The sequence below is a fragment of the Scomber scombrus genome, chromosome 12 (assembly GCF_963691925.1).
Source record: "Scomber scombrus chromosome 12, fScoSco1.1, whole genome shotgun sequence".
Lineage (NCBI taxonomy): Eukaryota > Metazoa > Chordata > Actinopteri > Scombriformes > Scombridae > Scomber > Scomber scombrus.
This window is the reverse complement of record NC_084981.1, coordinates 28,692,992-28,705,491: the sequence shown is the minus strand read 5'-3', so window position 1 is coordinate 28,705,491 and position 12,500 is coordinate 28,692,992. Positions and strand designations below refer to the sequence as shown.

At 39.4% G+C, this 12,500-nt stretch overlaps 1 pseudogene; it reads left to right on the top strand.

Annotated features, from left to right (window-relative positions):
* The window catches only part of LOC133991564 (spectrin beta chain, non-erythrocytic 1-like), a 72,258-nt pseudogene that overhangs the window by 43,614 nt on the left and 16,144 nt on the right, over window positions 1–12,500 (top strand).

Below are 12,500 nucleotides of genomic sequence, written 5' to 3'. Positions count from 1 at the left end.
GGAGAAGCGTCACTCGCGCCTCAGCGAAGCTCACGAGGCGCAGCAGTATTACTTCGACGCCGCCGAGGCCGAAGCCTGGATGAGCGAACAGGAGCTGTACATGATGTCAGAGGAGAAAGCAAAGGTAAGAACCATAGACTGTATATAAGAAATGGACGTAACATCCGTGACGTCACCCATTGGTTTGTGGACTGCTGCTCGGAGGCTAATAGTATCGGATCTGAGCAGCGCCATCTTGAAAATTTCAGGTGCATGCTGGGAAAAATAAAAACAGGGATTCTACTTATATGGGTATCAGGAGGAGCATGAGGCGCCCTCCTGAACCTGTGAACCAATCAACCTGTCAATCACGACGTAGCCACGCCCTAATGCATACCCTGCTTTATCGTCACATATAAAATCAGGGAGGCCTCCTGTTGTCCTCGAGTCAAGGAAGGGAGGGAGGAAGAAGGAAGGGAGGGAGGGAGGAAGACGGAAGGAGGGGAGGGAGGAAGGAAGGAAGGAAAGGAGGGAGGAAGAAGGAAGGGAGGGAAGAAGACGGAAAGAAAGGAAGCAGGGAGGAAGGAAGGGAGGAAGGAAAGGAGGGAGGAAGACGGACGGAGGGGAGGGAGGAAGGAAGGAAGGAAAGGAGGGAGGAAGGAAGGGAGGAAGGGGAAAAAAGGAAGGGAGGAAGGAAGGAAAGAAGGACAGTGGAACGGAGGAAGGGAGGAAGGAAAGGAAGGAAGGAAGGAAGGAAAGGCAGAAGGAAGGAAGGAAGGAAGGAAGGAAGGAAGGGGGATGAAGGGAGGAAAGAGAGAGGAAGGAGGAAAGAGAGAGGAAGGAGGAAAATGTCCCAAATGAACATCATACTGCATTGAAGAAGGCTTTAAACTAGCGATTGAGACCATAAACACATTTTGAAAACGTTTACTGAGGTTAGAAATCAAGTGAGAAGTTGGTGAATTCTCCATTGACTTGTATAGAGACGGAAGTCCTTTTGACACCAAAACGGTCGCCCCCTGGTGGCCTTTTGATAGAATGCAGTTTTAAGTTACTTCCGCGTTGGCATCATTTCAGAGGACCGGAGCTCCCCGCCTGGTCAGAACAAAAAAATAGAAAATTATGAGGAAAAATACTACGACCAGGAAACAAGTGATACAGCGATATAAATAAAAACTATATTAGAAGAGAGAAAGCTGTGACATTGTACAAAATACTGACCAGAAATATAAAAACAGTATAAGTTAGGGCTGGGTGATATATATCGATGTTATATCGATATCGTGATAAAGCATAGGTATGATTTCTGGTGTTCTAGATTTTCTTTTATTTGCCTTTTACACACTGTGGGTCTGATTTACTAAGATCCCAAATAGTGTGTAATAAACTGCTTACACAGTGCAATAGATTACGGTTTTAGCCCTCCTGTTGTCCTCGAGTCAAGAAAGGAAGGGAGGAAGAAGGAAACAAAGGAGGAAGGAAGGAAGGTAGGAAGAAGGAATGAAAGGAGGAAGGGAGGAAAGGAGGGAGGAAGGAAGGAAGGAAGATGTAAGGAAAGGAGGGAGGAAAGAATGAAAACGGAAGGAAAGGAGGGAGGAAGGAAGACGGAAGGAAAGGAGGGAGGAAGAAAGGAAAGGAGGGAGGAAGGAAGGAAAACGGAAAGAAAGGAGGGAGGAAGAAAGGAAAGGAGGGAGGAAGGAAGGAAGGAAGATGTAAGGAAAGGAGGGAGGAAGGAAGGAAAAAGCAAGGAAAGGAGGGAGGAAGGAAGGAAGTAAGACGGAAGGAAAAGAGGGAGGAAGAAAGGAAAGGAGGGAGGAAGGAAGGAAGGAAGGAAGATGTAAGGAAAGGAGGGAGGAAGGAAGGAAAATGGAAAGAAAGGAGGGAGGAAGAAAGGAAAGGAGGGAGGAAGGAAGGAAGGAAGATGTAATGAAAGGAGGGAGGAAGGAAGGAAAAAGGAAAGAAAGGAGGGAGGAAGAAAGGAAAGGAGGGAGGAAGAAAAAAGGAAGGAAAGGAGGGAGGAAGGAAAGGAGGGAGGATGGAAGGAAGGAAGACGGAAGGAAAGGAGGGAGGAAGAAAGGAAAGGAGGGAGGAAGGAAGGAAGGAAGATGTAAGGAAAGGAGGGAGGAAGGAAGGAAAACGGAAAGAAAGGAGGGAGGAAGAAAGGAAAGGAGGGAGGAAGGAAGGAAAAAGGAAAGGAGGGAGGAAGGAAGGAAAGGAGGGAGGAAAGGAGGGAGGAAGATGTAAGGAAAGGAGGGAGGAAGATGTAAGGAAAGGAGGGAGGAAGGAAGGAAAACGGAAAGAAAGGAGGGAGGAAGAAAGGAAAGGAGGGAGGAAGGAAGGGAAAAAGGAAAGGAGGGAGGAAGGAAGGAAAGGAGGGAGGAAAGGAGGGAGGAAGGAAGGAAGGAAAGGAGGGAGGAAGATGTAAGGAAAGGAGGGAGGAAGGAAGGAACTAAAAGCTGCAAAATGAGATGTGATCAGGTTCTAGTGGAAGAGGTTAACTAATATATTGAGTTATAACAAAAACAATTATTACCAGAAAAAGAGTATCAGTGATAAAGTCAATGTTAGTAAAACCAGAAATATTCCAAAAATATTAACACAGCTGGAAAAACTCCGTCCTGTGTGTTTTCTGTCATTGCCAAAAAAAAAAGTACTTTATATTTAGTTTGTTGTTGTCATTTTAAAGGATCATTTCACTCAGTTCTCCTTCAGTTATATCACAGGAACGTTAACTTCCTGTTTCTGTTTGACTCTTTAGTTGTTAGTTCCTCTCTCGTCTTTAGTCTGTTGTTTCTGTCTCTGAGCGTCTCTGCTGGTCAGTAAACATTTAAATTTTCTACATATTAATACATTTAAATCATATTAATACATTTAACTTTAAGTCTTATAGCTTCGTATTGTTTGTTTCTGTCATTCAGCTTTAAAACAAACCTTTAAATAACGTTAATAAGTAAATAAAGTGGTTTCTGTTGTAGTTAATAGAGTATATAGTTAATAGTGAGAAGCTGTTTTATTAATGTATCCATGCCTCTAAAATCTGATTTAAATGTGTTTTAAAATTTGAGCTTTGATTGGAAACTTTTACAGAAACGTATATAACTTATAAATGATTAGTTATTATGTTTTATTTTGTCTTTCTGTCTCTTTTCTTTGTTTTCATTCATTATTCTGCATGTTTTTCTGTACTTCTTCTGTCTCTGTTTGTCTTTTACTTTCTTTTTCTTTTTATATTTCAAGTATGTTTAATTTAAAAAAGACACAATTACACTAAATCAAAATGTTAACAAACAAACCAAAAGACTAAATGTATAAGTGCTTTTTAAATAAACATTTTTATCTTATTTATTTTACTTTATTTATTTTTTCCTTTTTTAAAAATGTATTTAAAAATAATATTTTTTGTATTTTTCTGTCTCTGTTTGTCTTTTACTTTCTTTTTCTATTTCAAGTATGTTTAATTGGGAAAAAAGACAATTACACTAAATTAAAATTACAATCAAAACTTTAACAAACAAACTGGCAAAAAAAAATGATAATCTGCATCTATTTTCATATTTTGGTCATTTTTAAATCAAAGTTACCAAATAAATAAATAAAGTTTTGGTTCCAGCCTTTAAAATAAGAGGATTTGCTGCTTTTCTCTGTTTTAAATCATCATAAACTTATTTATCTTTAAGTTATCTTTTGATTTTTAGGCTTTTTTTTTTTACATATCATTGACTAAATGATGATTATTATTATTATTATTTTAGTAACTGATTCATCGTCTCAGTCATTTTTCATTCAGAGTTGCAAAAAGAAAAAAGTTTTGATTCCAGCTTTTTAAATGTGAGGATTTGCTGCTTTTCTGTGTTTTATATAATTCTTATCGGACATAACGAGACATCTGAAGACTTATCTTTTGATTTTTAAGTGTTTTTTTTGACATATTATTGACTAAATGATGATTATTGTGCTTCAGTACGTCTATAAAACTCAGAATAGAAGTTTTTGAGTTTTTTGAGACAGCTTTACCTTTTCACAGCTTAATAATAATAATAATAATAATAATAATAATTAACTTTTCCTCTTCCTCTTCCTCTTCCTCTCTCTCTCTCTCTCTCTCCGCCCGGCAGGACGAGCAGAGTTCGGTGGCCATGTTGAAGAAGCATCAGATCTTGGAGCAGGCGGTGGAAGATTACGCCGACACCGTTCATCAGCTGTCCAGCGTCAGCCGAGGCCTGGTGGCGGCCGAGCACCCGGACAGGTAGGAAGGAGGAAGCTGCTTTATAAGGGTTTAACCTTTGACCCCGTCTGTTTTCACTGTTCCTTCCTTCTCTCTTTCCTCCCTTCATACTTTTCTTCCCTCATTCCTTCCTTCCTTTCCTTCCTCCCTTCCTTCTTTCCTTCCTCAATCCCCTTTTCTTCCCTACTTCCTTCATTCCATCCTTCCTTCCTTCTTTCCTTCCTTATTTCCTTCCTTCCTTCTTTCCTTCCTCCTTTCCTCCCTCCCTCCCTCCTTCCTTCTTTCCTCCCTCACTCCTACCTTCCTTCCTTCCTTCTTTCCTCCGTCCTTCCTCCCTCCTTTCATTCCTACTTCCTCCCTCCTTTCCTTCCTTCTTCCTCCCTCCCTCCTTTCTTCCCTCTTCCTCCCCCTTCCTACTTTCCTCTGTCATTCTTTCCTTCCTTCCTCCCTTCCTCTTTTCCTTTCTCCCGCCATCCCTCCTTCCTTCTTTCCTCCCTCCCTCACTCCTACCTTCCTTCCTTCCTTCTTTCCTCCGTCCTTCCTCCCTCCTTTCATTCCTACTTCCTCCCTCCTTTCCTTCCTTCTTCCTCCCTCCTTCCTTTCTTCCCTCTTCCTCCCCCTTCCTACTTTCCTCTGTCATTCTTTCCTTCCTTCCTCCCTTCCTCTTTTCCTTTCTCCCGCCATCCCTCCTTCCTTCTTTCCTCCCTCCCTCCTACCTTCCTTCCTTCCTTCCTTCTTTCCTCCGTCCTCCCTCCCTCCTTTCCTTCCTTCTTTCTCCCTTCCTTCCTTCCTTGACTCGAGGACAACAGGAGGGTTAAATGTTGGTGTAACACTTTAGTATTTTAGACCTTTTATAATTGATTTAGTTTAAATTTAAGCCCAAAATGAAAAGAAAATAAGAATTAAAAGCCATAAATGCCCCTTAATGAGACATTAAAGTCATAAATATATAAAACCCATTTCCTCTCCTCTCCTCGTTCCTCCTGCAGCGAGCGTATCGGCATGCGTCAGTCTCAGGTGGATAAGCTTTACGCCGGCCTGAAGGATTTGTCGGAGGAGCGTCGGGGGAAGCTGGACGAGCGTCTGCGTCTCTTCCAGCTCAACAGGGAAGTAGACGATCTGGAGCAGTGGATCGCTGAGAGGGAAGTGGTGGCTGGATCCCACGAGCTGGGCCAGGACTACGAGCACGTCACCGTCAGTATTTAATTTATAATTATTCAATGTTATATATTTATATTTATAACTTTATTTTACTTTTGTCTTTTTAATTATATTTTAGCCTGTTTTTTTACTCTTAATTTTTGTTTTTCTCTCTTATTTTTATTCTTTCTTTTTTTATTTATTTATTTAAATATTTTTATCTTCTTTTTTTATCTTATCAATTTTATTTTTGTTTTTTTTGTCTTTTTAATATCTTTTTTTTAACCTACTTTTTAGCTTTTATTAAACTTTATCTATTTTTATTAATCTTTTTTTTTTTTTTTTAAGCTATTTTATTTAAATTTTACTTTCGTCTTTTTAATTCTGTTTTTTTTACTCTTTTAATAAACTTTCTTTTTCTATTATTTTTATTTTTAATTTTAATTTTATTTATTTTTCTTGATTTTAAATATTGTGACAAATATCTTTTTTTTCATCGTATTGATTTTATTATTTTTTATATTTTTTTAACCTAGTTTTAGTTTTAGCTTTAATTAAACTTTATCTCTTATTTTATATATATATATATTTTTTTTATTATCATGAATCATATTTTTTTAAATTTTATCCCATTTCTTTTACTTTCTTTTTTAAAATGTATATTACATTTTTATTAATTTATTTAAATCTAACTTGAATAAACTTTCTCTGTTATTTTTAATTTATTGATTTTTTTGGTTTATTTTTTATATTTTTTATTTCGTCTGTTTTTTTAAATTTTTATAGATTTTTTTGCTTTATTTTTATTTTCTCTTTTTTATTTTACTTTTTTCATTTTTATTAATTGTATTTAGAAAATAAATATTTAAAACATTTTTTTTTGTCATGATCCTATTTTTAAAATTTTATCCCATTTATTTTTCTTCATTTTTCTTTCTTTCTTGATTTATTTACATTTTATTATATTTTTATTATATATCCTATTTTTATCCAGCAGCAGTCTCCTCCTGTTTTTACCTGTTCAGCTCATATTTAATCGTTATTTTTCTCTTTTTAGATGCTGCAGGAGCGCTTCAGAGAGTTCGCCCGCGACACCGGGAACATCGGGCAGGAGCGCGTCGACACGGTGAACCGACAGGCGGACGAGCTGATCAACAGCGGCCACGGAGACGCCGCCACCATCGCCGAGTGGAAGGACGGGCTGAACGAGGCGTGGGCCGACCTGCTGGAGCTCATCGACACGCGGACGCAGATCCTCGCCGCTTCCTACGAGCTGCACAAGTTTTACCACGACGCCAAAAGAGATCCTCAACCGCATCCTGGACAAACACAAGAAGCTGCCGGAGGAACTCGGACGGGACCAGAACACGGTGGAGACGCTGCAGAGGATGCACACCACCTTCGAACACGACATCCAGGCGCTGGGGACACAGGTAGGAGGATATGGAGATGATGTGTGTTTATAGATGTGTGTCAGAGTGTCTATTTTAACCTAGTTTTTTTTTTACATTTAATACACTTTATTTTTCTCTCTTATTTAAATTTATTTTTCTCATTTTCTTTTACTCATTTTACTTTATTTAAATATTTTTATCTTCTTTTATTATCGTATCGATTTTATTTGTGTTTCTTTTGTCTTTTTAATATCTTTTTTTAACCTAGTTTTAATTTTAGCTTTTATTAAACTTTATCTCTTATTTTTACTTTTGTTTTGTTTTTTTAATCTATTTTAGTTTTGAGTTTATTTCAAGTTCTAACTTGAATAAACTTTCTCTATTATTTCTATTATTTATATTTATTGATTTTTTTTCTCATTTATTGATTTTTTCCTTTTTATTAATTGTGATTTAAAAATAAATATTTTTTATTTTTATCACAATACATTTTTTTAATATATATTTTATCTTATTTATTTTACTTTATTTTTTCCTTTTTATTAATTTATTTTATTTTTATTTTATTTTATCACAAACTTTATTTATTTATATTTTATCTTATTTATTTTACTTTATTTATTTTTTCCTTTTTTATTAATTTATTTAAATATATTTTATCCTATTTATTTTACTTTAATTATTTTTTCCTTTGTATTAATTTAATTAAAAATGAATATCATTCCTAAATCCTACATTTTTCCAGCAGCAGTCTCCTCTCGTTTCTACCTGTTCAGTGTATTTTAACCTTCCTCCTCCTCTTCCTCCTTCTTCTTTCTCTCTTCAGGTTCGGCAGCTCCAGGACGACGCCGTCCGCCTGCAGTCTGCGTACGCTGGAGACAAAGCTGACGACATCCAGAAGAGAGAAGGAGAGGTGAGTTCACTGACAGCTGGGAGAATAGAAACCACATCAGGGCTGAGCTCAGTTCACTCTGAATCCAGTCAGTAAAACCTGATGAAGCCTCATTATGAATCCTTATATATTTATATTTAGTGCTTTAGTTTCCAACCTTTTGTTTTCTTCGTACATATTAAACATTTCTCTTACTGATTGGATTAAAAGCAGCTTGCAGCCGGCAGCACTGATGTGGATGAAGTGTGTGTTAAAGTGTGTGTTCTTCATGCATGCTGCTCTGCTGCTGCACTAACTCTGCACTGTTTTATGTTTCAGAATAAAAGCAGTCAAATATAGACGAGGTCAGTCAGAATGTTAAATTAGACTAATATAATAAGCTTATACTGGTTTATTGAGGCATTAAAAACTAACATGAGCTTCATTTATACACAATATTTATCTCTAAAAACAACATTAAACTGTAAAACTCTTACAGGGTTTGGTCAAAATACAGGAAACACCAGGACAGAAGTCTCCTCACTGATGAGTCTGGATCACTCTGAGTTTATTAATATAACCTTTTAATTTGCAGCAGATACGTCTGAACTCAGTCCTAATAATAAACAATAACTCGGCTGCTCTGTGCATCTTTTAAAAGGATCAGTATGAGCTTTAAATTCATTATAATCGGATACTTTCTGACTTCGGTTTTGCAGATTTTACTGAGACGTACGAGTGAAAATTAGCCGAGTGACTCTTGTTCTTTAGTGTCTGGTTGATTCACTAAACTCTCTTTATTTTAAGAACAGCAGAGTAGAAACGTTTGAGCTCGTAGCTCAAGTTAAACATATACTGTGTCTCAAATCTCTTCTTCTGTACTACTTAATATTTTGAGTGGGAAGAGAGAAGTATGGAAACACCATAGACTGTATATATAATGGACGTAACATCCGTGACGTCACCCATTGGTTTGTGGACTGCTGCTCGGAGGCCAATAGTATCGGATCTGAGCAGCGCCATCTTGAAATTTCAGGTGCATGCTGGGAAAAATAAAAACAGGGATTCTACTTATATGGGCATCAGGAGGAGCATGAGGCGCCCTCCTGAACCTGTGAACCAATCAACCTGTCAATCACGACGTAGCCACGCCCTAATGCATACCCTGCTTTATCGTCACATATAAAATCAGGGAGGCCTCCTGTTGTCCTCGAGTCAAGGAAGGAAGGGAGGAGAAGGAAGGGAGGGGAGGGAGGGGAGGGAGAGAGAGACGGGGAAGGAAGGAGGGAGGAAGAAGGAAGGAAAGGAGGGAGAAGAAGGAAGGGAGGGAAGAAGACGGAAAGAAAGGAAGCAGGGAGGAAGGAAGGGAGGAAGGAAAGGAGGGAGGAAGACGGAAGGAGGAGAGAGGGAGGAAGGAAGGAAGGAAAGGAGGGAGGAAGGAAGGGAGGAAGGGGAAAGAAGGAAGGGAGGAAGGAAGGAAAGAAGGACAGTGGAACGGAGGAAGGGAGGAGGAGGAAAGGAAGGAAGAAGGAAGGACAGAAGGAAGGAAGGAAAGGAAGGAAGGAAGGAAAGGCAGAAGGAAGGAAGGAAGGAAGGAAGGAAGGAAGGAAGGAAGGAAGGGGGATGGAGGAAGGAAAGAAGGAAGGGAGGAAAGAGAGAGGAGGAAGGAGGAAAATGTCCCAAATGAACATCATACTGCATTGAAGAAGGCTTTAAACTAGCGATTGAGACCATAAACACATTTTGAAAACGTTTACTGAGGTTAGAAATCAAGTGAGAAGTTGGTGAATTCTCCATTGACTTGTATAGAGACGGAAGTCCTTTTGACAACCAAAACGGTCGCCCCCTGGTGGCCTTTTGATAGAATGCAGTTTTAAGTTACTTCCTCGTTGGCCTCCCAGATTCCCGGGAGAAAAGACAAAATGGGAAGGAGATGGGTCTAAAATACGGGAGCTCTGCCAGGAGGTTTCTGTAGTTTCAAACATTTCCAACAGAGTGAGACACACAAGTTAAAGTTTAATTTATATCAGTTTAACAGATTTGAATCAGGACCTTCAGTGTTAGGATCACACAAAGTCAGAATGCTGCAGCTGTTATTTCATGTGTCAACATATTAAATAAAGTATCGGTCGGATTCAATATCAGCAGATGTTCAATAATGAAGGATTCAGATTAATGCTGGAAAAACTTGATTCAGACGTCGTTATTTTGGAGTCATATTTGGATCAATATGTGTCGAATATATTTCCCCTTTGTGTTTGTTCATCAAACTTAGAGTATTTTTTTAACTGATACGAGATGTTAGTGAACAATAAAATCATAAAACCTCCATCCACCATCATGACGTTTACAGCGATGCGAAGCTTTTTTATCTCCTCCCTTATAAACCAGGAAGTGTTTGATAATGATGATGTTTCATAAAATAGGAGAAACTATTTCAACAAATGATATTAACCCTCCTGTTGTCCTCGAGTCAAGGAAGGGAGGGAGGGAGGGAGGAAGGAAGAAGGAAGGTAGGAAGAAGGAAGGAAAGAAGGGAGGGAGGAAGGAAAGAAAGGAGGGAGGGAGTAAGGGAGGAAAGGAAAAAAGGAAGGGAGGAAGGATGAAGGAAAGAAGGACAGAGGGGAGGGAGGAAGGGATGAAAGGAAAAAAAGGAAGGGAGGAAGGATGAAGGAAAGAAGGACAGAGGAAGGGGAGGAAGGAAAGGAAGGAAGGGAGGAAGATGGAAGGAAGGAGGGAGGGAGAAAGGAAAAGAGGAAGGAAAGAAAGGAAGAGAGGAAGATGGAAGGAAGGAGGGAGGGAGAAAGGAAAAGAGGAAGGAAAGAAGGAGGGATGGAGGGAAAGAAGGACAGAGGAAAGGAGGAAGAAGAGAGGAAGGAGGGAAGGAAAGAAGGATGAAGGGAGGGAGAAAGGGAATAGAGGAAGGGAGGAAGAAAGACAGAAGGAAGGAAGAAAGGGTGATGGAGGAAGGAAGAAGGGAGGGAAAGAAGGACAGAGGAAAGAGGGAAGGGAGGAAGGAAAGGAAGGAAGAAGGTTTGATAATGATGAGCTCTTGTGTTTTGACCATTCCCTGAACTGTATGTCCCGTTACCCTGCATCTCCTCCCCCGCTCACCCAGAGGAGAAAGGGAGAGGTGAGACTCCGTTAACAACATTTAGCTTTGCATCAGTCCTTCAGTTTGGCTGCACTTCTTTTTTCTTTTTGACTAAAATGTTGATTTTTTTTTTTAACCTTCCTGTCGTCCTCCCCCCGTCCTGTTTTAACTGTTCCTTCTTTCCTCCCTTCCTTCCTTCCTTCCTTCCTTCCTTCCTTTCCTTCCTTCCCCTTCCTTTCCTTCCTCCCTCCCTTCCTTCCACCCTCCTTCCTTCCTTCCTTCCCTCCTTTCCTTCCTCCCTTCCCGCCTTCCTACCTTCCTCCCTCCCTTTCTTCCTTCTTCCTTCCTTACATCCTTCCTTCCTTCGTTCCATCTTTCCTTCCTTCCTTCCTTCCCCCCTCCTTCCTTCCCTCCTTCCATCTTTCCTTCCTTCCTTCCTTCCATCTTTCCTTTCTTCCCTTCCTTCCTTCCTCCCTCCTTTTCTTCCTTCCTTCCTTCCTTCCATCCTTCCATCTTTCCTTCCTTCCTTCCTTCCATCTTTCTTTCCATCTTTCCTTCCATCCTTCCTTCCTTCCTTCCATCTTCCTTCCTTCCTCTCCATCCTTTCTTCCTTCCTTCCTTCCTTCCTTCCTTCCTTCCTTCCTTCCTTCCTTCCTTCCATCTTTCCTTCCTTCCTTCCTTCCCCCCTCCTTCTTCCCTCCTTCCTTCCTTGCTTCCTTCCATCTTTCCTTCCTTCCCATCTTTCTTTCCATCTTTCCTTCCATCCTTCCTTCCATCTTTCCTTCCTTCCATCCTTCCATCTTTCCTTCCTCCTTCCTTCCTCCCTTCCTTCCTTGGCCTGAGGACAACAGGAGGGTTAATCTTAGAGGCATTTTAGTCGTATTCATTGCAGCTGCTTAGTGTTCGTCACACGCTGCTGATCTGCAAATACTTTTAGGGTTTGTTTTAACTTTTCATGGAAAGCTGGGTGAGTTTCTTTTGCATGAAGATTTATTAAAAAACTCAATTTAAACTCTGATTGATGCTTTATTTAATGCATTAAACTCCACCCGCCTGGCTTCTCCGAGGAGGTTAAAACAAACGCTCCCTAGTAGTTTGCAAATGCAGTTTGTGTTCGAATAAAAATTTTAGAAACATTTAGAAAAGTCTCGTCTCTTATCGGAATCAATTTAAGATGCTTTTAAAAAAATGTCTCTTCTGCACATAATGATGCAGTTAAATTGATGAAGTTTTTTTTTTAGCATTTTGCTGAAATGTAGTTGCTTGTTAGCTGCTTGCAGTTTTCAGTCGCTTTGTGGATCATGTCTCAGTGTCAGATGTGAAAATGTAAAGAGACAGGAGTGAAAATAATAAATCTCAGTTTTGGTGTTCATTCTGAAGAAGCTGAAGTCAGCGTCGGCCTCCATCGGCTCCCATCAGATAATCACCTTTAATTAAAGCTCGATCAGAACGCAGCTTTGCCTTGTGAAGCTTTGACCTGAGTTGCTTCTTGTGGCTGGAAATCAAACACATCGTATTTATTGTTATTGTGTTATTGTGTTATTGTGTTATTGTGTTATTTTACTGCAGCGCTACGAGCAGCTGATCCAGCTCTCCTTTTAGTGAAATACAGTCATACCTGAGCAGAATGTTGCAAATGTCGACTCTGCATGGATTTATGTGAAAGTGTAAACAGGATATCAATAACGAGAGTATCTGTATCATGTTAGACTGTTTTAGTTTAACTCTGGCAACATCTTGATAGCATTATAGCATTCATTACTGAGTGCTTCAAGTTAAAGTTGTTAGCATTCAGAG